The sequence below is a fragment of the Lactuca serriola genome, chromosome 5 (assembly GCF_051521515.1).
Source record: "Lactuca serriola cultivar US96UC23 chromosome 5, Lser_US96UC23_V15, whole genome shotgun sequence".
Lineage (NCBI taxonomy): Eukaryota > Viridiplantae > Streptophyta > Magnoliopsida > Asterales > Asteraceae > Lactuca > Lactuca serriola.
The window spans coordinates 224665885-224693789 of NC_136412.1; positions in this window are offsets into that span (position 1 = coordinate 224665885).

The window sequence follows — 27905 nt, forward strand, 5'->3', positions numbered from 1 at the left end:
AATAATGTTTTTCTTTTTCTTTCAAAATCTTTGAGAATTCCTCTGTATCTTCATACACTTGTGCTTCCACCATTCGAAGAATTTCCTTCTCGCAAGAATCATCGTCACTGTCACTTTCATTGTTTGTTATGTCCTCAACAACAACATTTTCTATTTGTGAATCACAAGTCTTAGCTGTTGAATATGACTCATCATTTACCTTCACTTTTGAATCAACAACATCTTTGTCCTTAGCTAATGAAGTGACATTAATGACAGACAATTTTGAACAATCAACACATTCCACTTCCTTGATTTCACTGATATTGTCAAAATCATCTTCTATATCATCAAAATTTTCTTGAGTACTTTGTGTTAAATTTTGAGTCTTGTTCAAAATTTTGATTTGCTCGTTTTTATTCAAGGTATCATTCACAATGTTAACAAGTTCATCAACATTTAAACAATCATTTATGTATAAAACCATAAGCATATCATTAGGAATGGTGGTATAGTCAGCTACTTTACTCTCACAATCAAAAGTAGTCTCATCAACTAACTCTCGTGTGAAAGTAATGAATGGAAGCAACTTCCTATGTTGTGCAACACAAATGTCAGCATAATAATAAAGATCGGTTAACTTGCCATACAATTGTTTTTGTAGTGTTACAGTAAATATTACGTTGTTTGACTAACATTTTATTGTCCATTCTAAGAGTATCCCTATCACACATAACAGTCGTGATAAAAATCTCTAAACTGTCTATTTTACTTTTCTTTACTTCTAACCTATTACGAGCTTCATAAAGAGACACCTTAGATTTATCTACGTCACTACTCATCGAAATAAGCATGTTATTCAAGTAAGAGCAAGTTTCGTCAAACTCACATAAAAAAGTATGATAAGAATTCAAACAAATATTAAGTGAGATGAGAAGATCATGCACCTTAGCAGTCATAGGAGATTTTGGAGTCGTCGAAACGAAACACCTCCCAATGGTCTCCACATCCTCTGCGTCACTTCCCTCAACTTTCTCAATCTACTCTGATTCCTCATCACTGTCATCTTCACCTTTCCCAAACAAGCTCTTATCCATGATTCACCATCTTCATACTTTGCAAATAACACGCCATGAGTAGGATGACGCATTTCTTCATCATCAGAACCATACGACCAAATTTGATAAGTCCCATTTCTCTCATCACCTCCTTTAGCTTTTAAAGAAAGATTCTTCGTTTGAGCGTGAACTTCCTCAAGTCTTTCACCATAATAGGCCTGATATTTCACCTTCTCTTTCATCTCTTCCATCTTTCCCAACATGCAATTCTTAGCCAAGTGATTGTGGCCATTACAGTAATTGCAGTTGTACCTAAAATCACCTTTCAGTTTAACCCCTAACTTCTTTTCTTATTCTTTCTTCTTAACTTTCATCTTCACATTTTGAATTGCACCAACATTAGACACTTGTTTCTTTTCAAAGTTGTTCTTGAAATTTCCACTTATTGGTTTCTTGAAAAATTTCTTCAACCTATTGTTTGAGTAATAGGCAACATATTCGTCATCGAAATTAAGCATAAATCCTTTTTCATCTTCTTTCCCATCACCCTCAGACTCATCTTATTTCACACTTTCTTTCAAAATCAATGCCATTGGACCACCATAGTTCGTCTTGTTCTCCTTAGCAATCTCCATTACCTCTGATTCATTCGTTTTAAGAATATTTTACAAATTCGATATCGAATGAGTATCAAAATTCTCCCGTGTCTTGATCATCAAGTAGATGTTTCGCCATTCTTTTCTGAGTCCATAAATGAAAGTAAGATTGAATTCCAGAGAAGTACGATTTACCCTATATCAATTGCATTTGAAGATCAGATCATTCATCTTGTCGTAGTATGCCTCGATTTTTTTGTTTTCTTTCTGCTTGAAATTAGAAAGTTCTGAAAAACATTTCGTCACTGAGCTTTTCTTTGTCCTCTCATTGCCTTGATACTTTTCTTTCAACGCATCCCAAATTTCCTTAGTAGTTTTGCATCCACTAACATAGTTGTAGACGATAGGAGGGAGTGCTCCTCTCAATTCACAGAGACACTTTTTATCATTAGCCTTCCCCTTGTTCCCATGTGCAACCATGTTTTCAGCTGCTCCAACATTACCAATGGCTTGAACCAGATCATCATGATATGGTCCTTTATCAATTGATTTCCACAGATCTTCATCAATTCCTTTAAGGTAATCATCCATTCAATCATCCTAGTAATCATAATACTCTGGGATCATCATTAAGATCTTAGTTGCATATCCAAGGAAACTCGCATAGTTCATCATTGTGTACACACTTATATTATCCATTTGATTTGATGAAAAAAAGAATTTATTGAAAAGAAATTAAGATGATTATAAGATCGAGTGTCAAAAAGAATAGCAGAATCGATTAATCATACTTGATTAAACGAAGAATTACTCTTTCAAATTTGAAGAAAAATGAATTGGAAAGAACGACTCAAAAAGTTGAAAACGAGATACAAATTCTTCAATTATAGTGGTGACTTCTTCTCTGATACCAATTGAATAGTGTTTATACATGAGTTTGAATCAATCGATTAAAGAAAGCAATAAAGAACATCGAGATCTAAATAAGATCTGTTTAGTTCAGATTATGTATGGAAGAGTACAAAGATTTTAAAGTACAAGAAATATTCTGAGAGTGTTCTTTTCCTAAACCTAAGTACTTATCTTATTTTAGGGTACATCACAGACCAAAAAATACAAGGACTATATGATACAATGCAAGACTTGAAAATGCCTTGTAAATAGATACGATAATGAAAGTTCGTAAACTTTCACTATTTACAGATGCAAAACATAAAGACACAACTTTCGACTACTCACAACCACTTTCGACTCTACATTGTTGGTGTCTCTAAATTTCTTCATTCTTCATCGACTTCCAATCCCCCCAAGAGGACTCAAAGAACTATAAAGGTTGTTATTTCTTCACTCCTTCTTTTGTTTGTGTTTAATCTTTCTAGAACTTGCAAGATGATCCTTTGTGGGTATAAATTTGCTTATCTTATTTCGAAATCTTAAGTTCTCCTTTTGCTAAATTTTCTAGTTTATGAAACTATTTTTGAAATAAAACCCAACAATTGGTATCAAGAGCCACCTGTGGATATAAAGCAAACATCTCAATGTTATAATCATCATTTTAATATGAAACCATAGGGTATGCTTTTATATCAAACTGAATAGAACATGTGTGTTTACTAAGAACTAGTGGGAGCATAGTGACATTCCTAGTCGTGTATGAATGAGACATACTTAATCATAAGAAATTACATTATGACCATGATAGGCCTTTTCAACTTGACTCAGAATGTGAATGAAAGACTTAGGATGGACAAAATACATTCTTGGAATGTAAAATCTATAGAGATGGATAAAATAAATGTTAAAAGTTTTATATCTTTATGTATATATGGACAATATCTTGAAAGGGATCAAGATACAAAATTCCTTTGGAGGAATCTTGGTATTTTCACATGGCACTAAGTTTGAGCCAGTCTCAAAAGGACCTAGCTCATAGGTTTAAACTAGCTGAAATGATTTATATTCGATTTGCTTGGCAAGTGAATCCATAATTTATGTCATATTATGCATAAGGCTTGGTATATTATCATGATATGAGCATATTATAATATACCAATTGAATACATGGTAAAGTCACCGGATGACTACATGAATGAGTTCACTGAAAAGCTATGTTGATTTCTTCCATTCAAGGATCACAAATAAATCTTTTTAACTTCGAGAGTATACTTAATCGAGCTAAGAGACTCTATGTCAACAAAGAACACCAATCATATACTCCAAGATATTTAACTACATAAACTCAAATATGGAGATGATAGTATTTGCAGAATTCACACAAATTAAGTTTTGTCGAACTCATTAATAAAGCCTTTCTTATGAGCTAATTGTGAATGGTCACACTTCAGCTATAAGACTTTATTATTCTAGACATGGTATTTTAATTTGGATTTAGTATTTGAATATTGGAACATTATGACAACAACTATTATATAACGTTTTGATATACTGGGGTATGATCATAACATCAATACTTGTTGTGTTCTATATTAACATGTTTAATCCATGAATAATCTTATTATTCTAAAATTTTATAGTCGGTTATAATTGTGGAAGAAATTATGAAGTATGACTAATATGAATTGGATTGGTTGGCTTTCACCAGATGATGGTAGCCAATAAGCTGTAACCAAGTTTCACAAGTACTTGTCAAAGAACTAGTATTGAACTTACCCGCTTCAAGATCATCTCATGGATCACTATCACAAATGATACTTGATTAAAAGGTACTATCTTTGTATCCTTAACACCTGAGATACACAGTGAGACTTACGTGTAGGGAGTTGTAACACTCATGTTTGTAGGCTAGGCATTAATGATGATGTAATAGTCTAGGTCAACCTTTGTAATTTGTTTTGAAATAATAAAGATGTATTATTTGAGTGTTATGTGATTTATACTTAATTATTATGATTTAATAAATTAAGGATAAAAAATAGAACGTTAGGTAAACCCGATATCTATGAATAAAGTTGTAGTGGTCGTAACAACGATTTGGAGATATAAAGAACACCGAAATTCGAGTTATAATGAATAACTTATAACCTATCGAAGTTTCGCGACAGAACCGGCACGATGTTGTGTGACGTAAAAAATGAATTTACGATAAAGTGCTTTTTAGCCTTAGCGATCTAACTGAAAGTCATAGTATACGTTCAACTGAGATTGTGCATAAAAAGAATGTCCAAATCTGACATCGTATGAGGAAGTTATGAATTCTCTAAGATTTAACATAACAGTATGCAGCCCGGAATTTGAATTATAGATCGAGTGATTTTTAGCCGACATAACCTAAACAATAATCGAACATCTTGTTGATAGTAGTTCAACGGTAAAAAGACAGACAAAAATGGACGTCGGATGAAGACGTTATGAATTTTTTGACGGACTTTTCCTGTCCCGGCCTGTTAAAAATATAACTTTCAAAACAAAGTCAAATTAGCCGATAGAGTCTAAACGAAAGTTGTAGAGTATAATCTCACCTACATGTGGATATAAAAAACATAAAAAAATGGAGCTTGTATACGAAAGTTACTAATTTTTAAATTTTGAAAAATAAACTTGCGAAGGAGTATGGCCCGCGTACAAACGAGTACGCCCCGCATACTCGGACTAGCTTTGATGCGTGTTAGTAGCTTTGACACCTCCGAAGCCCAGAAACCGAAAAGAAGGCACGTATCTTTTACTCACAACGTACATAAGAGTACCCCCAACTTACTTATATTTGCTCGGTACAGAATTACCTAAGACACACCCTTCGCGTGCTTGACACATTGATGAACACGTCCGAAGTAATCCACTCCTACGCCCATCGTACGTGAGTACGCCCAGCGAAGAACTTTGCAAGGCAGTACACCCCGTGTACCAGTAAATTACGCCCAACGAAATGAGGAGCTTCAGTCTCCTACAAATAGGATGCGACGCTGCCCGAGTTAATGTTACAAAATCCTTCTCTCTTTCACTCTCTACTCCATTTTAGCCTATCCTAAACACCCCAAAGCCTAGGTTACCATCCTAGCACCCGAAGAAAGCCCGGAGCCCCGAAGTCTCCGAGAAAAAGATTTTTTCGAGTCGAAACTCTACCCGCACAGAGCCTAGTTTTTGAGAAAACATCCCGGTTTCATTGAAAAAGATTGTTTTAAGGGACGAAGTGCTGTCCAATCACCATCTTATCAAGTGAGTGTATAGTCACTTTCATCTTACACATAGATATGAAGTATTTTATATAAAATACGTGTTATGTGATATATATATATATATATATATATATATATATATATATATATATATATAGTTTATTTGAGATGGATGTTGAATGAATGATTTATACATGTTTTAAATGATTTAAACTGTATATATATTTTATATCTACAAAAATGTTGGGTAAAACATGGGTAGATGAAATAGTTGGTATGTGATGAAAGATGAGTTAGATAAATGGGATGATAGGTGATATAAAATATAAGATGAGGGTGAGGGGTGAAAAATGAGAGAACCCCTTACCCAAACGTTGGCCCCGTCATCTAGTAGAGTATGGATGACATCAATGGACTATTCTAGATGGTCCGTGGAACACTAGCAGACTCGCAACCTATTGGTGTTGTGAGCAATATATTCACCCGACGTAGTCTAAAAACCCGTTGACATGTATTGCAGGTGGACTCCCGAAAATAATATTGTCGATAAATTAGAGCTATGGACTTAGGACCGTTGGATGAACCTTGGCAACTATGGATTTAGTGTCTGTTGTATAAATTTTGGCGACAATGGACCTCATGCCTATTCCTTAGGATGAATCCTTAGGAATGAGTGATAGATGATTCTTAGGGTAGATCCTTAAGAAATAAAGAAGATAATGGGGATGGGTAATTGGGTTAATTGTTTGATGATATAACACAATAACTTTATTATTGTGGGTTGAAAACCTTATGTACTCACCAGGTTTCCCAACCTGACCCACTCAAGTTATTTGTATCACGTGTGTCGATACAAAGCTACGTTACACTGAGAGATTAAAGGAGATGTAAAACCACTAGTGTAAATAAATGTAAGTTCTATTTATGCTTATGTTTCTGTATTGACGATGACATCCCAAAGTTTTAAAATGAATAAAATACATTTCCTTAGAAATGATTTGATGACATATTTATCATGTTTTTCTGGGAACAAATTACGCAACGTATTTCTTTAAAAGATACTCTGATTTTCAAAATCAAGCATAAACAAATCGGTCTTTTTCGGTCCGTGAAATTGGGGATGTCGCTGGAGTGTTGTGCTTTAATATGGTCAAATGTTGGTCCTTAACAGGGTAGTTATAAAATTCATTTACATGTATGGTGTGAACTATGAAAGAGGCTTATGTAGTCAAGATGTGATTTGTTCCTTTTATGTGTTGAGATTTAGACATCTAAGGCGTCTTACCAAAAGTAGAACACCTAATGAGATTGATCGTAATATGTATCTCATGTTCAACATGATGTCTATGACAAAGAGATAACTAATCAACTTACCTTATACACCAATTGTAGTTTTGAGCTTTTTGGGAATTAGTCGTTGGTAGAATGGCACAAAGTCGTATGTTGATAGGGGGCAGTGATATGTTGCTAGACGTTCACCACTGTCTATATCAGTCTAACATGAATCTTGCCTAAGTGGGAGATTGAAAGATCTAGTATGCTCAAGAATCATATTAAAGTGATATTGCTAATTAACATATGATACTAATGGGTCACACTAACAACAACTTTATACAATTGATTATTTATTAGAAAATGGTTTTAATAAATATTGAATACACTCTTATAATTAATTGGAAATTATTTATTTCATGGAAATAATAATTTTCATTAGCAAGTAACATTACCTAATTCATATGGTATGAATTAATAAGTCATGCACAACATTTTGGACTAGATAAATTATTTGTCTTTTACCAAAAACTTAAAGTTTATATTTAAAAATTTTGGTTTATAAAATATAAAATTTTTGTCTTCTTTTTAACTCTTATTTTCGAAAGTTAAGAGAATAAAAAGATGTCATGGGTTTTTGATTAATTTAATGAAAAGCATGGTTTGTCTTATGAAGCATGGGGGACATATAGGTGTAGGTGCATGGATGGCTAAAAGGGATAAGGACTGAAGGGTAAAGAAAGATCTTTAAGAAGGTGTAACACCCTATTCTGAATTAATTCCTAGCCTGAGGGTCTGGGCCGAATATCGGTCATCATAAGGATTAGGGCCTTTGAAAAGGGTAGGATCTAGGCCCATTTGGGTACGGGTGATGTATTAGAAGTGATTTGGGTGTTCGGTTTGTGTTTTAGAACCTAGGGGTATTTCGGTAAAGTGGCAGTTCGGGCTTTTGGTGGAAAATGGATTTTTGTTCGGAAGGCCTTAAGAAAGGTTTGATTTTTTTAGAAGTGTAGAGCTTCTCGTCACCTTTCCGTGGATATAAGGATCATCGGAATTGGACTTGTAACGAAGAAGTTATGGCCTTTGGAAGTTTCGTGATTTTCAGGCTTGGCCGAGTACGCGGGGCGTACAAGGGAAAAAGGGATTACGTTGGGCGTAATGACCAGGAGTGGTCGTGAAGGTTCTCTGGAGTACGCTGGGCGTACTAGAATTACATTGGGCGTAATTCCGTCAGATCAGAACCCTATTTTAGGGCCTTGGACCCTATTTAAACTCCTTATATCATAACCAAACCCTAATATCTTCAGCCTCCACCCCTCTTAACACTAGAAATCGTCTTATAGCAACCATGGTGGCATTTTGGAGCTTATGAAGTCCATTTTTGGGATATTTGGCCCATTTTCAAGAAGATGGAACTTGTTGCAAGGAAGGGAATCAAGGAGGAGCTTAGGGATCTGGCTTTTAGGACTCATTCTCAGCTTGATGAAGGTATAAAGCTTTGAACTTGATCATTCATCTCTTAGATCTACCATTTTTGGGTTTTGGTTCTTTTTGGTCCCAAGGTTGAAGCTTTATGGTTCCAAATCCGTTTTTAGGCTTGGGGTTGCCACCCTTGATGCTATTTGAGTCCTTAAGACAGAAAGTTGCCATCTTGATGGTCTTAATGAGTTCATGCTTGAGTTAGGGTCACTTTTATGGAAGTAGAATGCCATTTTTGGAGTTTGGGTTTGTTTGGAGCATGCAAAGTCACCAAGTCAGTGACTTTATGGGTTTAGACGTTAAGTGTAGCTTAGATCTGTGATTTGGACTTATTGGATCAAGTATTAAGCACTTAATGGATGTTGTGCATGAGCTATTTGTACACTGGGCATACTATGTAGTACGTGGCGCGTACAGTTCATTTGCTCAGTACGCTAAGCATACAGAAGAGGTACACTAGGCGTACGCTCTCAGGAGGACTTGGGCCTTTGTGGACTTCGGAACTTTAAGCCCTAATGGTTTTGGGCCTGGATTTGCTGATAGTTGGGCCTGAATGCATCTTTGGGCCAATAATGGAATAGTTGGGCCTATTGGGCCTTGTGGCCCAATATAGAAATGAACTTCGCATTTTGGGCCTCGGGTTGGGCCAATTCTTGGACTAGGTTGTTGTGTGCCTTCGTGGGTCAATTGGGTTGGGATTATTGACTAAGGAGAATATTGGGCTTTAGTATAAGATCCATTAGAAAGGTCTGGGCCCAATTTGGAAAATTAGGCCAATGATGTATTTATGGACATTATAGTGTTGGGCTTTTGGTTTGGGTTTGGGCCTTAGTTTTGAATCATACAGGACCGGCGGTAGAATGGTCATTTCCCCCAATGCATGGATTAAGGATTATGCTATGGACCCAATTGCTAATGGGTATATTGATTGGTAGTGACAGCTCGGGAAGCTGGTGAGGCAGCAGCTAATGATTTCATGCGGGAAGCTTCTGCAGTGCGAGGTGAGTCTCCTCACCATACCAATGGGTCTAAGGCACCAAGGCCGGCCCATTATGTGTTACGATATATGTGTTAACCATTCTGTGAGTTTATATGCTTTGTGATTGTGCTTGCATGAAAGACCTCGGGGGGTTCCCGGGGCACTTAGTTGTAAGACCTTGGAGGGTTTCCTTGGCATCCTAGGTCAAAGACCTCAGGGGGGTTCCCGAGGCACTTAGGTATAAGACCTTGGAGGGTTTCCTTGGCATCCTAGGTTGAAGACCTCGGGGGGTTCCCAAGGTATAGGGCTAAGACCATGTGGGGGTTCCCATGGCACCCGCAGCAAGACCCTGGAGGGTTTCCAGGGCTTCCCTATGTGTTGGCTTGCATGGTTTATGCGTTCTGTATAGCTGATTAGCTAGTATGATATGTTATACATGATTGTGTGTGGGTATGCTCTGGGGAACTCACTAAGCTTTGTCCTTACTGTTTTGTTTATTATTTTAGGAATCATCGATTTGGAAAAGAAGGGCTCAGATTGATCGCAACGCACACATCCATGATTTCCGCAATGATAGATTTTGGGATGAACTCTGATAAATGTTTTTAATTAACGATGTTTTGGAATGATTGAAATAAATGATATAAATTTTTGGCTATAATTAAAATGAAATTTTTTTACCTTTGATTTTTGGGTTGTTACAGAAGGCTTGAACTCTTTCCTTTTCTTGAGGCTTGAAATCATAACATGCATAGACACAAATGCTCTCTCCATTTGTTTATTCTTTTGAAGATTATTTGCATATCCTTTTCTCTCATTAAGTTCTTCTTTTGATAAGAACATAAATCTTAAGAGTCTTAAGAGTTTTATACAAAAAAACTAGCATTTTACATCAAGTTGAGTGATTGTTGGTATCTCTAAAGTTCATCATTCTTCATCAACTTCCAAGCCTCCCAAGAGGACCCAAAGAACTACAAAGGTTTTTGTTTCTTCATCCCTTCTTTGGTTGGTGTTTAATCTTTCTACAACTTTGCAAGATAATCCTTGGTGGGTATAAATTTGCTTATGTTATTTTGAAATCTTAAGTCTTCCGTTTGCCAAATTTTATAGTTTATGAAACTATTTTTGAAATAAAACCCAACTTGATGCTCATAGTAGACAAACCGACTCAACCAATCCATACATGTAATGATCCTCTCTCTCCTCAGAGAAATAGGAACAAGATCAATAGGAAACCTAACATCTTCAATACACAATCCAGAGTGCAGTTGTCAGCAATATCTACCTATAAAGGGAAATCCAACACCCTCGGAACAACGTCAAACTTCTTGCTAAAGGCAAGAGACAAAAAAAATCGAGTTGCACCCAAATAAAAAAAAATAAAAGCATGCATACCATTCACTAGGAACATCCCTAATCACGTCATGAACAAATATAAGCATAAATAATTAAACAAAAATAAATAAATAAGGATACATAACGGTAACAACATCTAGCGCTGCTCTGGCCTCCACAGTCGTCAACTAAAAAGCTTTGCTCTTCACCATGGGAGCCTCCGCTTTGCCTTGGAAACCGTCAGTGATCCTCAAAGTAGCTGGAACGGGTGCCCTCACCACTCCGTTGGATAAACTCGGGCAATCGAACTTCTTGTGGATAACTTGATTGTAGTGGAAACATATCAATTTTGTACGAGTGCAATTCCTACTAAAATGCCCTGTCTGGCCGTATTTGAAACAACTAGAAAAATCTGCACGACAAACTCCCTAGTGTGACTTGCCATACTTGCCACAACGGCCCCGAACCTGTTGGCCTCCAGATCAAACATTAGAAGTAATATACTTCTTGCTGGTACCATTGATATATGAACCTGTGTTGGCTTATGCTTCTTCCGAAGCTCCAACTAAATCTCCCGAACCTGGAATCAATCAATCGTCTACTCCAGTTTCTGTTAACTCAACGCACTAACAATCTCCATGATGTCATCCGTTAACATGTCTTGGTACCTGGTCTTCTTCATCTCCTCATCTGAATCATATTACGGTACAATAAAATCCCTCTCTTTAAACTTGGAGTGATCTCGGCTACACTCTCTGTCGCCTGATGGAGATCCTAAAACTCCTTAGCCATCTGTTGCACCTCGATGGATGTTACAAATCTAATATGAATCTGGTAAAAAAAATTTCCCAAGTCATAGCGTCGATGACCTCTGCTCCTAGAGCATCGCCTACCTCCTCCCAATAATAACGAGATCCATCCCTCAACAAACATGCATCAAATATGATCTTAGACTCCTCAGGGTAGAAGCTAGTCTGAAAGGCACACTAAACATATGCAGTCCAAGGGATGCTGGTAATGGGGTCCTTCCTCTCGAAGATCTCAAGAGCCCCACAAGCACGAAAATCCTTGAAAGTGAGAGTGTGTACCCCAAACTGATTGGTGGCTTGCTCTACACGAAGGGCCTACATAGGCTCATCCATGAACTCAATAATCCTATTTTTGATCATACCGAACATGACAAGTGTCTCCTTCAAAATGGTTCATGAAATCCCTAGTGAAATAAACTCACGTAGCTCAATATCACTCGATCCAACGCCAGAGCCTAAACTAGAACTAGAACCAGAACCTCCTCCATGAAGAGTTATCACCATTCTGAAATGACAATAAAAGGGTCAAAAGTGTACTCTACAAGCTCCTTAGAATCTTTATGAATTTCCTTGATTCGAGTACGGATCTTGTGCTTCAAGTAGTACAGACCCATACTACCTTCCACAACTATGTACTTTCCTCAAGTATCATCCTAAATTTTCTAAGTTGCTTCCGTATAGCCACATACTAAATCTCTCAAATAATAGTGCACCAATGCACTAATAAACTTCTTAGACTTCCTAGGATTCCACTCCCTACACATGTCGAAAGATCTTCGTTAACGCCGATAAATCATCCCATGAGTACAAGTCATACATAATCAAAATAAAGTAGACATTTGAAAATGTTTCATGTGAAAAATAATTTATTAATTCCATAGTTTGAGTCCAAGCGTACCCCGTGCTAGCCTGAATCCCTTAAACCAAGACTTTGATACCAACTACTAACATCCCAAAATACGAAGAAAACTTTCAAAATTTAAAGTGATAAAACCATTCCATAAACATCACAAGTCAAGTAATCTAAAACATGATTATATTGTTTTCATAAAAATATCAAAGTAAATCCCAAAGTCTCATATTGTGAAAATCATGGGTTGATGCAATGTAGTCAAGCTGGCTCATTTCCCCTGCTAATAAAAGTACCTGAAACATTTAAAATTAAACTGCAGGTACAAAGCTTTGTGAGTTCCCCAAAATACTACATATCATACATAACAGTGGGCCTTGTCCTAGGTATATTCCAACCTATGTGAATGTTATGATCCCACCATAACCCTGCGTTGTAGTTTTTCATGCCATTATTTTCCATGCAAGTGCTATGATCCAACCAAAGTCTTTCATACAAGTGTTGTGATCCCACCACAGTCTACCACTTAAAACCTCTCCATGTTTGAATAAAATCCAAATTGGTCAAAAGTCAACAATTAAGGTGAAAGTCAACTTAGTAGGTCACAACGTCATGGATAACTATTATCCACGTCGTGACTTTCCCATGACAAATCAGTCACGACGAGTTCCCCACCATGTTATGGAATCTGTTAAAAACTAGTTTAATGGATTAAGCTCTTAATCCTTTAAGTCCCATACTCATACCTTCTAGAAAGCTTCCTTACACTCATATGTATCATAAAAATCTTGCTTTGAGGACATATATGTCCAATGCTTTTCATTTACTCAACTTAGGTCAAAATGAGAGAAATGGGGTCAAAACCCCATGCTTGAACTCAAAAGTACATAACACTTTAGATCCGGTGCATCTAGTCTTCTTGGGACCTCAAGGATAAATAAAGTTGCTAACTTTAGTGGATCCATCCGCTCAAACCAACATAAACATGAAGAAATGTGCATAAAAACCTAGATCTAGAAGATTGCACCAAAAAGATAAGAGCTCGTGGACTTATAAAAGTGTAGAAGATGCACCAAGGGATAAATATAAGCTTCCTTGATGAATCCTTGCACTAGAGCGCCTTTTTCTTTTTTTAAAAACCACAAGAGCACCACAAATTAGCTCCAAGATGATCACCTAGAGCCTAGGTTTAATTTCTGGTCTTTGGGGAGTGAGGGAGGCGAGGTTGGACAAACCCTAACCATCACATCATTTAAATAGGGCCCAAAAACCGAACTCTAGGGTTTTAAGCCCCAGACGTCACAACATCGTGGTCATTAAAATGATCGCGACTCATAAGACATTGCCACGTTGTGGTGATCCTCCACCACCACGTCATGACCACCAAAAACTCACCTGATTGATGCATAAAACGCATACCTAAAAACCGGATGTTACACTGAATCTAAGTGTATCTACTTGTAATTTTATCATATATGAATGTTATGATTACTAATAAATTAGTTTTGTAAGAATTGAAAGTGGATTCATTCACACTGTTATTATATATAATTCGCTTTTCAGAATTTACAATGTGAATTTGACTTACTATTATTCAAATTGTGAATCTGAATTGTATTCGTAAGTCAATTTTTAGTATTCACAATGCGAATCTGAGCTAAAATTTAAAAAAAAAATTATACATCAATATGAATTTTTATTTACAAAAAATATGAATTTTAATATATTTATTTTATTTTTTCCGATAAAAAATAAATCAAGATATAAAAATATCAAAAAATCAAAACAGATTTTTTTTTGAATTTTTTTATATCAACTGGTTGTGAGACCCGTATACTATGCGGGTTGATTAAAACAGAATGTTAAATATAAATGATTAAACGGAAAGTTTATTTAAATTTGTAATTTGAAATACGTAAAAATTATCAGAAAAAAATTTAATAAAAACATGCAAAAAATAGATTAAAATTATATGTTTAGCTGTCAGACTCGTGTACTAAACGTGTTAATTATAACAAAATCTTAAATACGAAGGTTTAAACTGTAAATTTATTTAAAATTAAAATTGAAATTTGAAATTTGAAATTAATATAGTCATTATGGTATGTTTAATTTATAAAATATAAATTAATGATATATTGAAAAATGAAAAATTAAGTAAATGACAAGTGGAAAATAAATATCTTAAAATTATGACAGAAGGACATGTGGATAATGCATTAGAGAATGACATATGATAAAATTATTTTCATTTATTAGGAAGACTATTGACATCAATGGAAAGAGGATAATAAATTATGAATTTCGATGTATTCAATTTTTTCGATAAAAGATTAGTCACAAAGAAAAATATTTTCTATTATGATCTTATGTATGTACGTTTACCGTAAGTGATAAAGTTTTATGCATTCCATGACATTATTTAATATTCAAAATTTAAATTTGAATTGACTTAGGTAGCTAGGAAAGTATTGCATGTTTACTCACTTTCTTAATTTTTTTACTCAAAGAGTTCCTATTGTTTGGTTTTGTTTTACATTTCTCCTAACTATTTCAAAATCTAATCTACTTTAATATCACATATACCTTAGACGAGATTTTAACCCTTGACCGTAATATATATATATATATATATATATATATATATATATATATATATATATATATATATATATATATATATATATATATATATATATATATATATAAGGCGACTCACTTGAGACTTAAAAAAATAGAAATCTTAAAATTTAACCTCATTCACATATTTTTCATCTGCCGTTCTAATGCTTCAACGTGCCGATAGTAACGAAGTATGCCTAATCATAAATGATTATATGATAGAGAGGTATAATCATATATGATTATACATGTTTATGCATATATGTCTAATCATAAATGATTATACACATATGTTTGTTCACAAACTGAGTAATCATATATGATTATAATGGTTGGTGGCAGGGGAGGTGGTGGCGACATAAGTAAGGGTGATATAAGTGACGGTGGTGGCAGTGGTACGTTCAGTTAGTGGCAGAGGTGGTAGTGGTGATGGGGGTAGCATTTGTGGTGGTGGGGAAAGTGAAGATGGAAAAAGGAACGAACAACGCTGAATAATTATTTATGATTATAACTCTCTTGCCGATCTAGTACGCCGGAATGCTAGAGTGGCAAATGAAAAATATATGGCTAATGTTGAATCTTAAGATCTCTATTTTTTTCGAAATCTCAACAAAAACTATATATATATATATATATATATATATATATATATATATATATATATATATATATATATATATATATATATCAAGGTTGTAAAAATCTTGATTAGGCCCCGATTAATCTTCGATTAATCCTTAGGCATTACCCGACCGATTAGAGGGCGCCTATCGATTAATCACTGCCTACAAAGTGACTGAATAGTAGAAAACGATGAAATTTTAACACTTTTAAGAAGTTTTATCTCAATAGAAACCATTTGATGAATGATTGATGTTGCATTAATCATATTAAGTTATTTTTTTAAAAATATTAGTGGTATTTATGAACTTTGTTATGTAATTAGTCATATTTAATTTTTAAAAATTTAACGAGTTAGCAATTAATGGTCCTCGATTAATCCCCCGTTTAATCCCCACCTAACCGATTAATCACTTAACCTTAGTCCACCGATTAGCTAAAGTCGAGCGTTTTTTACAACCTTTATATATATATATATATATATATATATATATATATATATATATATATATATATATATATATAAATAAATAAATATATATATATATATATATATAAAGAGAGAGAGAGAGAGAGAGGAGGGTTCAATTGAGGAAAAAAAAAGTCGAGAATGAGGAAATGAATCTGAGCCACTCATTTCGAATTTACCCTTAAGTGCTCCTACGTACCGGGTCATATTCATATATAAATACGCATATTTTTATATGAATACATATATTTTTATATGAATAAGTATAGCGGAACTGATTATTCATATATGAATATGGCGACGGTGGGTGGTGGCGGAGGTGGCGATGGTTGGTTGTGCTGGTGGCTTAGGTGTCAATGGTGGTCGGTGGTGGTTGGTAGTGGTGGTGTGTGGCGGAGGGAGGTAGTGTGTTCATATATGAATAAATGCTATATTATATTCGTATATGATTATTAGTCATCCTCCGTCGCCGTATATATATATATATATATATATATATATATATATATATATATATATATATATATATATATAGGTTCATTGGAAAATATAAATTTCTTGCGAAAACACGAAAACAAATTTTATCTTATGAAAACCAAACACATATACTATAAAAAAAATAAATTTATTAGCAATAAATTAAAGATAGTAAGTTTACATCAGATGGTGTTATGGTAATATAGATTTAAAGATGGTTTTGATAATTATATTTTTTTCATGTCCTTAATAATTTTTAAATTCATGTTTTCATAATAAAAATGTTAAAAATCATACTTTGCTAATATGAAACAATTTATTATCTATCATCGATTATCATCATGTATTTCAAAGTTTAGATGAATTATTTTCTAAAATATAATGTTGAGGTGACACAATATCATATGTTTTTCTTGTTTTCTCGTTTTCGTAAATTATTTGTATTTTCGCATAAACTCTCCCATATATATATATATATATATATATATATATATATATATATATATATATATATATATATATATATATGTGTGTGTGTGTGTGTGTTATATAGTAAATGTATACTTGTAATAAATGAATAAAAATTATTAATCTTACAAAGAGTTTTAAAATATTACCAAAGGAAGGAACAAAGACAAAAAAATGATCCAAACAGTGAAGCGTCCGTCCGCAAAAAAAGGGATGCATGTCGTTTTAGCACACGTTCCAATTGTGGGTTCCATGTAATGTCTCCCATGTGATTGCTCCGTTGTTCCTCTTACTTTTTCTTTTACTTGTGCTACATACTAATATTAAAATCTTAAGAAAACAAAGCTACCAATATCTTTTTGAGTCGTTTTAGGGGTGTTTGTGATCGTTCATACGAAGTGTTTAATAATTTGTAGCCGTTTGTTATAGGTAATAAGTTATTGTAATTGTGTTGATAAAAACGATATTAGACCACTTAGTTTTTATTTTTTTTTTATTTTTAATTATTTATTGATTTAAATAAACCGTTTTATAATAGTTATTTTTTTGTTACTTATTGATTAAAATAAAAAGTTTTTCTTCTTGGATACCTTTCAGTTAAACGTATATGCAGGATTTGTCAAACAAAAAAAATAATCAATTTATTATGTTTAATATTGGATAAATTAATTCTAACATTTTTTATACTATGTTTTCATAACAAATAAGTTGATTGTCGTTAGTTACTTTCTAAACTTAATCGCAAATTAGATTATGGAAGCTGAATAGCAATTAGTCTTGGTATTGACGATATTTGTAGTTGTGAGGTTGAAAAATAACGGAACATGTCAAGATTTTGAATGGAGCATTGGGAATAGAAATAAGAGGAGGAGCGGATCGAATGAGAATGATACAATGAAAATAAATCTTGAAATCATTCACTTGAAAAACATTCGATAACGTCTTATGTAACAAATTTTCCCACATCAATGGATTGTATAACATTATGCATATTGTTTGGGAAACATAGAACCATTGTTGGTAACTTGGTGTTAGTTGTATTAAAAATTTAAGATGTTTAAGATATTAACTAAATTGGTATAAATTTAGTAAATAAAAATGAACTCTTTTTTCAATTCCCCTCAAAAATAGAAAAAGTTAGGATTTATATTATGAGAGATATAAAATGATTTCTTAATATATTATATGATTAATATATTAATTAGAAATATTTAATAAATTAATTAGAAATGGTTGGATTTAATTAATTATTAATCAGAATTAATCTGAAATTAATTCATGATTAATTTGACAAATTAAAGGTACAATGGTTGAATTGTAATTGTTTATAATTGAGTAAGGAAGACAATTCTAGAACCTTCCATGGACGTGAACGGTTTTTGAGGGGTTTTTAGGGTTTCTCGAAGCGTCCTGAAGCTGATAAGGATAATTGCCTTGAATATTTAAAATCTTCAATTTTATTACTCAAATTAGAGTTTATCATGGAGATTCCTTAGCTATAAATAGGAATCCTTAGGCATCAAATTTTATGGTTATTTCTTCCTATAAGGTTGAGAACGAAATATCCTCTTGCTCTCTACTTCAAGTCTTAGTGTTCTAGGATTTTAGGTGTAAACCATTAGAGACATCAATATTATTAACGTTTGCTTCCAAGGAAGAAATCAAGAAAGTTGCTTTCATTATTCAATTAATGCAAAACAGTATGTGTTCTAACCTGTATTTTTCGATTTGTATAGATTAGAAGTTTGCTTCATAAGTATGTTGCTATAACTTGAGAAAATGGTATAGATCCCTAGGCTACATGAAAGACCATCACTTTCGTATTTATGAAAGACCCAAACTTTCATACTTGACAATATAGTTACTCCAAAACATGCTACTTACATATTCATAAAAACAATATTTTACATTGATAAAGAGGTTACCAACTACTAGATACAAACCGACTATTTTAAAGTGTTATATATTACATAACTTCCCAGGATTCTATAGTTTTATACATATGGGAGTACAAAATACAATAGTTTCAAACTATTCATAAGCTTCTATCGATACAATAGTTTCAAACTATTAAAAAATCTTCTACCAGTATATAACTATACTGGATGCTTATCTCCTGCAATTTGTTAAACATTGAGAGCGTAAGCGGTGACGCTTAGTGAGGTAAATAATAGATACAATATAACGTTATGTCATATATATACTTCAATATGGCAGAGGCAAAGAAGAACAAGGAACAACAAGGGCATATGTGAATCATGTGACAAACTTTCCATATCAATCATTGATTTGATTCAAAGATATACAATCAATGAGACATAACAATTTCCATACTTGATATACATCAATAAAGCTTTGGTCCAAATGGCACAGAAGACATACAACTTCGGATTAGCATTTTGGTAGATTTCAGGCTTATAACTCTATCTAACCTTCTGCCAATACCATAAAATAGAAATCATTCTCTTACGGAGACATATTCTACATGGCCAGAGGCTACATACTAGTACCAACGTGAATCTAAGTCCTTTCACTGATCACATGGTCAAAGCTATTTCTTTGCTATTAAAAATAGCGAATAAAAATAACACGGGAAAATAACCCGAAATAATAATACTGAAAAGCACGTAGCACATATAACACAAACATATAATTGTTCCTATATATTAAACTCACCGTGAAATAACCGGGGGCTAAAATATTTATTTGGGCAGCACTTCGGCTCTAAATATCACTTTCTTCGTTGAAAATCGGGAGTTTTCTTGAAAACCGGGCTCTGCGAAGGTAGAGCTTCAAAACCGAAAAGATAAATTTTTTGGGCTTCTCGGGCACTTCGGGGCGTTTTCGGGTGTTAAAAATAAAACCGAGGCTTCGGGGGAAGTGGAAGTTGAAGAAATATAAGTTTAGGGGTAAAAAGGGGCAAATATCTAACATTTACCCGGGAGGTCTCGCACCCCTTATATAAGGCCGAGGTTCGGATCCGAAGCGAGGGGAAGAGGGCAGGTGGCTGTGAGGCTCAGACCAGGTGGCAGTAGGGCGAGGCTCGGACGGACAAGTGCTCACTTCGCATTGGTCGGATGATGCGGGTCGGAACATCAGGCTCGCAGACGGCAACTTCAGATTGGACCCAACTTCGGTCCAATGGGCAGGCTCCACGTAGGTGCGAGGGTCATCCGAGGGGTGTGTCATGTGAAGGTGTCCGAAGCTTAGTGGACCTCGAACTTGGTCCAATCAAAAGGCGACACAGCAAACATCGGTCCTATCAGAAGGCGACACGTGGAGGCTGTATGCGAGGGATGACTGTTGGATTAGTGTCTAAGTCCATAACTATTTTGGTATGTACTTGACCTGATGGTGCAAGGTCCTTTTAGGTTGGCTTCACCAAAGCAACCTGATAGGATGAATTATGGACAGAAAGGATTAATTATGATTTATTAATATATTATGAGAATAATATATTAAAGGAGAAATCATATTGTTTATTTAATATTAGTCAAGAATTAATAAGAATTAAGTTTGTGGCTAAAAGAGATTAATTAAACTTAAGGGATTGGATTTGTAATTATAAGATAATTGCAATTGGGCTATGGATTACCTTATAATATAAGGTTGGACGAATTCTATGGGGAAACCCATTAGAAATCGTCCAAGGCTTATTAAAGAGGGGTTCATGGGTTGCTTAGGGCCTAAGCATCCAAATTAGGGTTTCCTTGTTAGATAACCTTAATAGCCTCACTATTTAAAGAACCCTTAAGCCCCAAAAACGCGGAGTACTAGTTCCTTAGGGTTTCCACACATTTTTGGGCAGCCTCCTCTCTTCTCTTCTTCATCCTCTTGCTCTTGGTGTTTGTGAGCCATTAGAAGAGTGACATTTGTGACTCTAAGTTTTCTAAAGTCATTACAAGGAGGATTTGAGATTGTTATTGCTACATAACAATCAAGGTAATATCTTAAACACATTATTATGTTAATATTGATTATTATATGCTAGATCTAGGGTTTAAAGTCTTGGATGAATTGCATGTACAATAGAGAAACCTAGATCCAATCATTAGGGTTTGTATGAGCAAATAGGATGTTCTTATGGCTAAAACCCATCAGTGGTATCAGAGCCTTGATTGGTTTCTATTGTATTGATGCATTGCATGTTCATTCTTGTTGCAAAATCGAAATTTTGTCTTTCTGACTGCTGAACTCGGCAAGTCCATAAAGGAACTCGGCGAGTTCGAGCGTCAGAAGGAGGCAGTTTCGGGATTTCTTGCTGTTTTACTCAAAGATACCTGCCTTAACTGTTATGGGTCATTAAGATTCGAATTTTAATCATATTTTGAGTGTATCCTTGATTAAACAAAAGATAATTACCAATTGATTAGATAATAACTTCCTTATTTGATTAAAGTTTGATTATTTGTATTAATTGGGTAACTTATCTTGCAAGAAATTGATTTTAAGTCAAATTAGATAATAATTAGATTAATTGTTTAATTTAAGTTATTTCCTGTTTGATCCTTGTGTTTTGAAAAGTTTCAAAACTTGCCCTTAAGTTTTGGAATTTAAATTTTTAATTAAAAAGTTTAATTTTGAAATATTTAAATTCTAAACCCTAATGTTTTGAAATGTTTCAAAACTTGCCCTCAAGTTTTGGAATTTAAAAGTTGATTAATAGTTTAATTTAGAAATGTTAAATTCTAAAACCCTAGTATTGTTTTGAAAAGTTCAAATCACACCCTTATGGTTTTATTAATTAATGAAGGTGTATAATTAAAAGAGATTTAATAAATCCATAAAGTTTTGGTTTACAGTTTAATTGAATTAAAAGTATAATTATTAAATTTGACCACCTAGTATTTTAAAAAGTGTAAAATACACCCTATACTATATATAACATTAAAAGTCTAACATTATATATATATATATATATATATATATATATATATATATATATATATATATATATATATATATATATATTAGTAAAAGTCAGTCTTACCGTTAGTAGGCCTCATTCACGAAGCCGGTCTATAAGGGGTGTTTAAGGAAATTGCCTATAAAATGGCAATTAAGTGGGTATCCACTCTTACCCACCGCACTCTTGACTAGTGGAGGGTCGTTAGCCGAACGGGTAGGATATGACGAAAACCTTCCATTATAAGTATAATGAAGTACAAAAGTAACTAAATGTTTTTACAAAATTCCCAATCTTAGTTACTTTAGGCAAAAGTGAATTGATGCAATTCCATGAAATTACACTTTGTGCCCTTGCGAAGACGTTAGTGGAGCGTGTGTGGTTAACCGGCACACTAAATGGTTCTAAGCAAAGGTAGCAAAGGGTGACTCAATGTTTGTCATAGTTCGGTGGAACGTGTTTGGTTAACCGACACATCGAATAGATGGCTGTAACATGTGGGGGCACCATGTAAGTTTGCATGGTTATTCACACCCTGTTTTGTGATCCTCGGTATCCCAGTCACAAACTCGAGGGGCATATCGAGATTTAAACATGCCATTGAAAAGTTCAATGAATCTCAAAGGATCTAGGAGTTTTCAAAGCATTTAAAACTTAATCGGTTTTTCATTTTTCATGGTGGAAAATTAGTGAATCGTCATTCACTTACCTTCAAATATTCTGCAACTAGATTACGACATCCCTTTTCTAGGTTGTAGCGTATTGTGTTGGGTCTTAGCCTTAATATCTCATTTGGGTGACTTATTAAGGACTCAATCAATCAACTAACTTGAATTTATTTTCTCCCGTTTTGTAAATGTCAAAGTACGACAACTATGGTCTTCCCAAATCCCATGGAACAAGCATTCCACATGAAGATGATATTCCACGATTCAATCGAGGAACAAGAGATCATGCTTCACTTCCTCCACCTCCTCCAATTATTCTCCCTAACCCACAAAATCGAAGAATTGAAAGGTTCAATGTCACTAAAGCCCTATTGGAAATGAAACATGAAGATGGTAAACCCATGTGTGCCCACATTCTAGGAATGAAATCACACATCAATAGGTTGATAATGTTGGGTGCATCATTCCCTGGTAAGTTGGCTGTGGACTGGGTTCTGCAGTCACTCCCTGAATCATATAATGAGTTCAAAAGAAAATATCATATGATGGATCATGACGCAAGCCTCATTGACTTAAGTTACATGCTTATTGCTGCTGAATCATAAATGATTTGGCAAGGCAATGGAGCATATTTGTTAGGAAAGTCAACCAACCATGCTTCCAAGGACGTTCTAGAAGAACCAACCTGCGTTTGCTGCCAAGAGAAAGGGCGTTGGATACAAGTCTGACCTAAGAGCCTGAAGAGTCCAGAAGATGGGAGAGTCAAAGAGTATGGCTATGCTTCAGGTAAAATCCACTATCTAACTCCATTAAGTTCCTATTCATTGATTCTTAATACATAATGTGATAAGATTGCATTTGAATGTTTTGTAGGATCAGTGAAAAGAGAGGAAGCCTGATGGAAAAGCAAGATGACTCTGATCACGAAGAGATGGATCTCGATCACATGGATTCGAAGATTAGATTTTGAGCTTAGAAAGTTATAGAGTTGTTAGGAATATTTGATTACATAGTCTTTCAGTTGATTTTGCATTGTAAGGACAAATGTTTTCCACTGCTTTTATGAATAAAATAAATTTTGTTTGATGTATTTATTTATTTATTTATTTCCTTGCAATGAAATCGTTATGAAAAATTGATGTTTGCATATTTCTACAACGAATGGATGTGATTCTTAATTATGTTATTTGTGGAAAGGTCAAGAATTTACCAAATAGGGAAAGTTTCTCATCGCCCAAGTTTCAATTGGACAGAAACTTGGAATCATGCAACTTGGTTGCACGATGAATGAGAAATTTCATATTTGGAAATTAGACTAATTCGCTGACAAAGTGTCAAGTGAAGAACTAGGAGATCAAGTAGACAAGGTTGTGTGTTGATCAAGTCCACCACAAGAATGACGAAGATATTCGTCATGATTTACTAAAGGTTTAGTGGATATGATTATACTTATAAGATTAAGTGTAATTCCGAGTTGATTTGAAAGAGTTTAAATCAATAGCAGAACGAATAAGAAGAATCAAGTAGGCAGAAAGATAAAAGTTTCTCTATTCTAAGAAGAAGGGAGAGTACCTTTTATTATGTTTTATGATAGGTCTTAATGATTAAGAACCATATCTCAATTGATCCTCTAAGTGAGTCTTAGTACAATTGTATGTCTGAGAAGAGATATCAAGAATTGAAGAAATTGTTAAATCAAGAAGTCAATCATACTTCGTTCCAAAACAAGTCTTAAAGTTAAGATTATGACATTGAGTGACAAGTCTTAATAAGGTTTATAACATTCATCAAATGTAGAATTTGGAAAAAGGTTTTCTTATTCTTGCACATTTGAAATTGGAAAGTTGTGATTTCTTGGATAAGACAAAGACCAACTAAGACCAATTTTGTGAAGTGTTTTGTCTTGATAAAAGCTACACTAACTCTTGAATATTTGTTTGTCAAGAAATGTTTATTGACAAGAGAATCTTATATGTCAAGGAGTCAGTGGGAGTCTTAATGGTTTTGAAAAGTTCAAGAACTAATCAAGAATAAAACTTATCGATCATTACTAGCACATGACTTGAGGTTTACAACCTATCGTGTTGAATCTATTTTGTTTTCTGTGTCGTTCCAATTTAGTTAATTATGCATGTGAGTTCTATGAGTTCTCATTTGAACGCACCTTGATCAATGAAAAGTACATTGATAGGAAAGGGTGAGTTGCTTAACTACTTGGAAGACATGGTGGGCAGTCGTGTTACCATAAGGCAAGAAATCAAGATTGAGAAGGCTCGGTCCATATGAGTTTGAATTTTTCATAAACTTTGGTGTTAACAAATTCACATGGATAAGAACACATACACCATTAAAATCGAAGTGTCATAAGATTTCCTCCTTCATTAAAATGATTGTAAGGAAATGCTTTCACTAAGAAAGATTTTAAGAAGATTGTGAAATTGTATTCTCGAATTCGATTATGGTTACGGTATCCCTTTCCATGATTCGAATTGTGAGATTCGGCAATTAGTCTGAATTGTTTTAGACACACATATGAGCTATCTAAGACAAATGTGTATAAGTTTAAGAAGCCTTGATAAAAGATTATCAAAGCATTGAGTATTAGAAACATGAACTTACATAAATTCAATAGGCATTGTTCTTCTGAAAGTTAAGATGTTTCTGAATACATGTCAAAGCTAGTGGGAGCATAAGTGTTATGTTTATAATAATCATCGTGATAGTGGGAGTATAAATGTTATGCTTGTATGATTATTAAGGAAAGTATTGCAAGTTAGCAATATTAATTATAGAAAACAAAAATCATACCTTACAAAGTTGTAAGGGTTGAATAGTTGTTTTTCTATAATTAAGGGAGAAAATATTATGCTTCATTTCAAAACTAAAGGCTTAGGTTATGGAATATTAATAAACTTAGTCAAGGATACATAGTGAGTTCTTAAATTTCGATTATGATTACGGCATTCCTCTTCATAATTCGAATCATAAGAACGTGACACATAAGATATTATGGCAGAAGATTGATAAAGTATCAAATCTTTATGTAAGACATTATGCATCGTGTCCCATACGCTTCGGGTATAGGATAGATTGCAAATGCTATAATATTTGAACATTCTAAAATTTTCCAAATGTCTAGCGCATTTAGAGGGAAAAAGGACTAGAATCGGTTTTGACTAAGAAAATTAAACAACTATCAAAGGACGATCCAAAGCTTGCTAAGGATTGGTCGCTTGTGAGTAGTTGGAAGTATGATATTGGATGGAGCATATCGACATTATTATGAATAGATAAGATTCTATTAGGAATGAGTTGTCATATGGAAAATATGGAAATGTTTCCATATTGGGAGTTGGATATTGAGAATCTATGTCTAGATTAGAAACTTTTATGCAAAAGGATGTTAAAAGGAATGTACTTTGAGTGAGAGACATCACATCTATGGAATTGTCTTGTAACAATCTCCGATAGAGGACTTTGTAATTTCATTGGCAATAGTAATTGTGACCTTAGTGCAGTGATATGACGAAAGGATCATTGCATAAAATGTTAGAATCTAACATATTCTATAAGTGGCAAGAATTTGATATTCTTTCACTTGTGAAAAGGATTGGGAGTTGTGAAATGAGTAGAATTGGAAATGTGTTCATTTGATTTATTTCACAAAGTAAGAACCGTAGGTAAACATTGTGTGCATGCTAAGAGCATATGAAAAGTATTGTAATAATTCAAGTAAGAAGTTGATTACCCGAAACAACAAATAATGAGTAATCGATATGGTGATAAATAAAAGGTGTTTTATTAATACTCAAAGGTTTGAGGCCATATGGGATTAGTATTATTCTTGTGTTTCACTTTGCAAGTTTTGACTTCCTGAATAATTTAATTAATTCAAAAACAGTCAAATTATTCGAACGGGCCACAGTCGTTCATATGTTGGAAGTAGGTATGAATGAAGACTGTCGTGAATTGGTGTGTGGATTGTCTAAAGTGTATTAGACATAAGCAAATGTTTGCTGCAACGTTCATGAGTGCTTATGAATATGATTTGAGCATTGGATTACACCCTCGCTCACTTGGATCACTTCATGAATTGTATCACGAGTGATTGGTGAGACGATAACATCTTACATTCTTGAAACCGAGATGTGTGACTTGTATCTTGCGAATCGGTTGCACATTGATAATATGTAAACGCACCAGTAACTTGGTGTTATAAAACATATTGTTGTGTGTGATTCGGTAAGTAAGTGCAAGCAAGCATTGAATCAAATCTTATCCGTTCCTTTTATCCAAAGTAGGATAAAAGCGATATCTTTGGGCCCCTCGATGATTTAGTGATGGCACCTAAGCGCTTGGCCAAGCCGGGACTAATTTGATGTGTTCAAATTGTAGTCTGTTATCAGTCGTCATAAATCGGAAGTCGGGAGATAGTATAGAAAGAATGATTAAGTTCATGTCTCATATCTATACGATATCTAGAATGGAGGAATATATGATCCCTTATCTAAAGGACACGCGTATCTGATAAGATCAGAGTTGACAGCGGCTTTGGAAAGCTACGATTGCAGATCAGGATCTGAAGTCATACGTAGAATAGTTGTTAGACTTATCCAAGTGGGAGGCTGTTGGATTAGTGTCTAAGTCCATAACTATTTTGGTATATACTTGACCCGATGGTGCAAGGTCCTTTTGGGTTGCCTTCACCAAAGCAACTTGATAGGATGAATTATGGAGAGAAAGGATTAATTATGATTTATTAATATATTATGAGAATAATATATTAAAGGAGAAATCATATTGTTTAATTAATATTAGTCAAGAATCAATAAGAATTAAGTTTGTGGCTAAAAGAGATTAATTAAACTTAAGGGACTGGAATTGTAATTATAAGACAATTGCAATTGGGCTATGGATTACCTTATAATATAAGGTTGGACGAATTCTATGAGGAAACCCATTAGAAATTGTCCAAGGCTTATTAAAGAGGGGTTCATGGGTTGCTTAGGGCCTAAGCATCCAAATTAGGGTTTCCTTGTTAGATAACCCTAATAGCCTCACCATTTAAAGAACCCTTAAGCCCCAAAAATGCGGAGTACTAGTTCCTTAGGGTTTCCACACGTTTTTGGGCAGCCTCCTCTCTTCTCTTCTTCATCCTCTTGCTCTTGGTGTTTGTGAGCCATT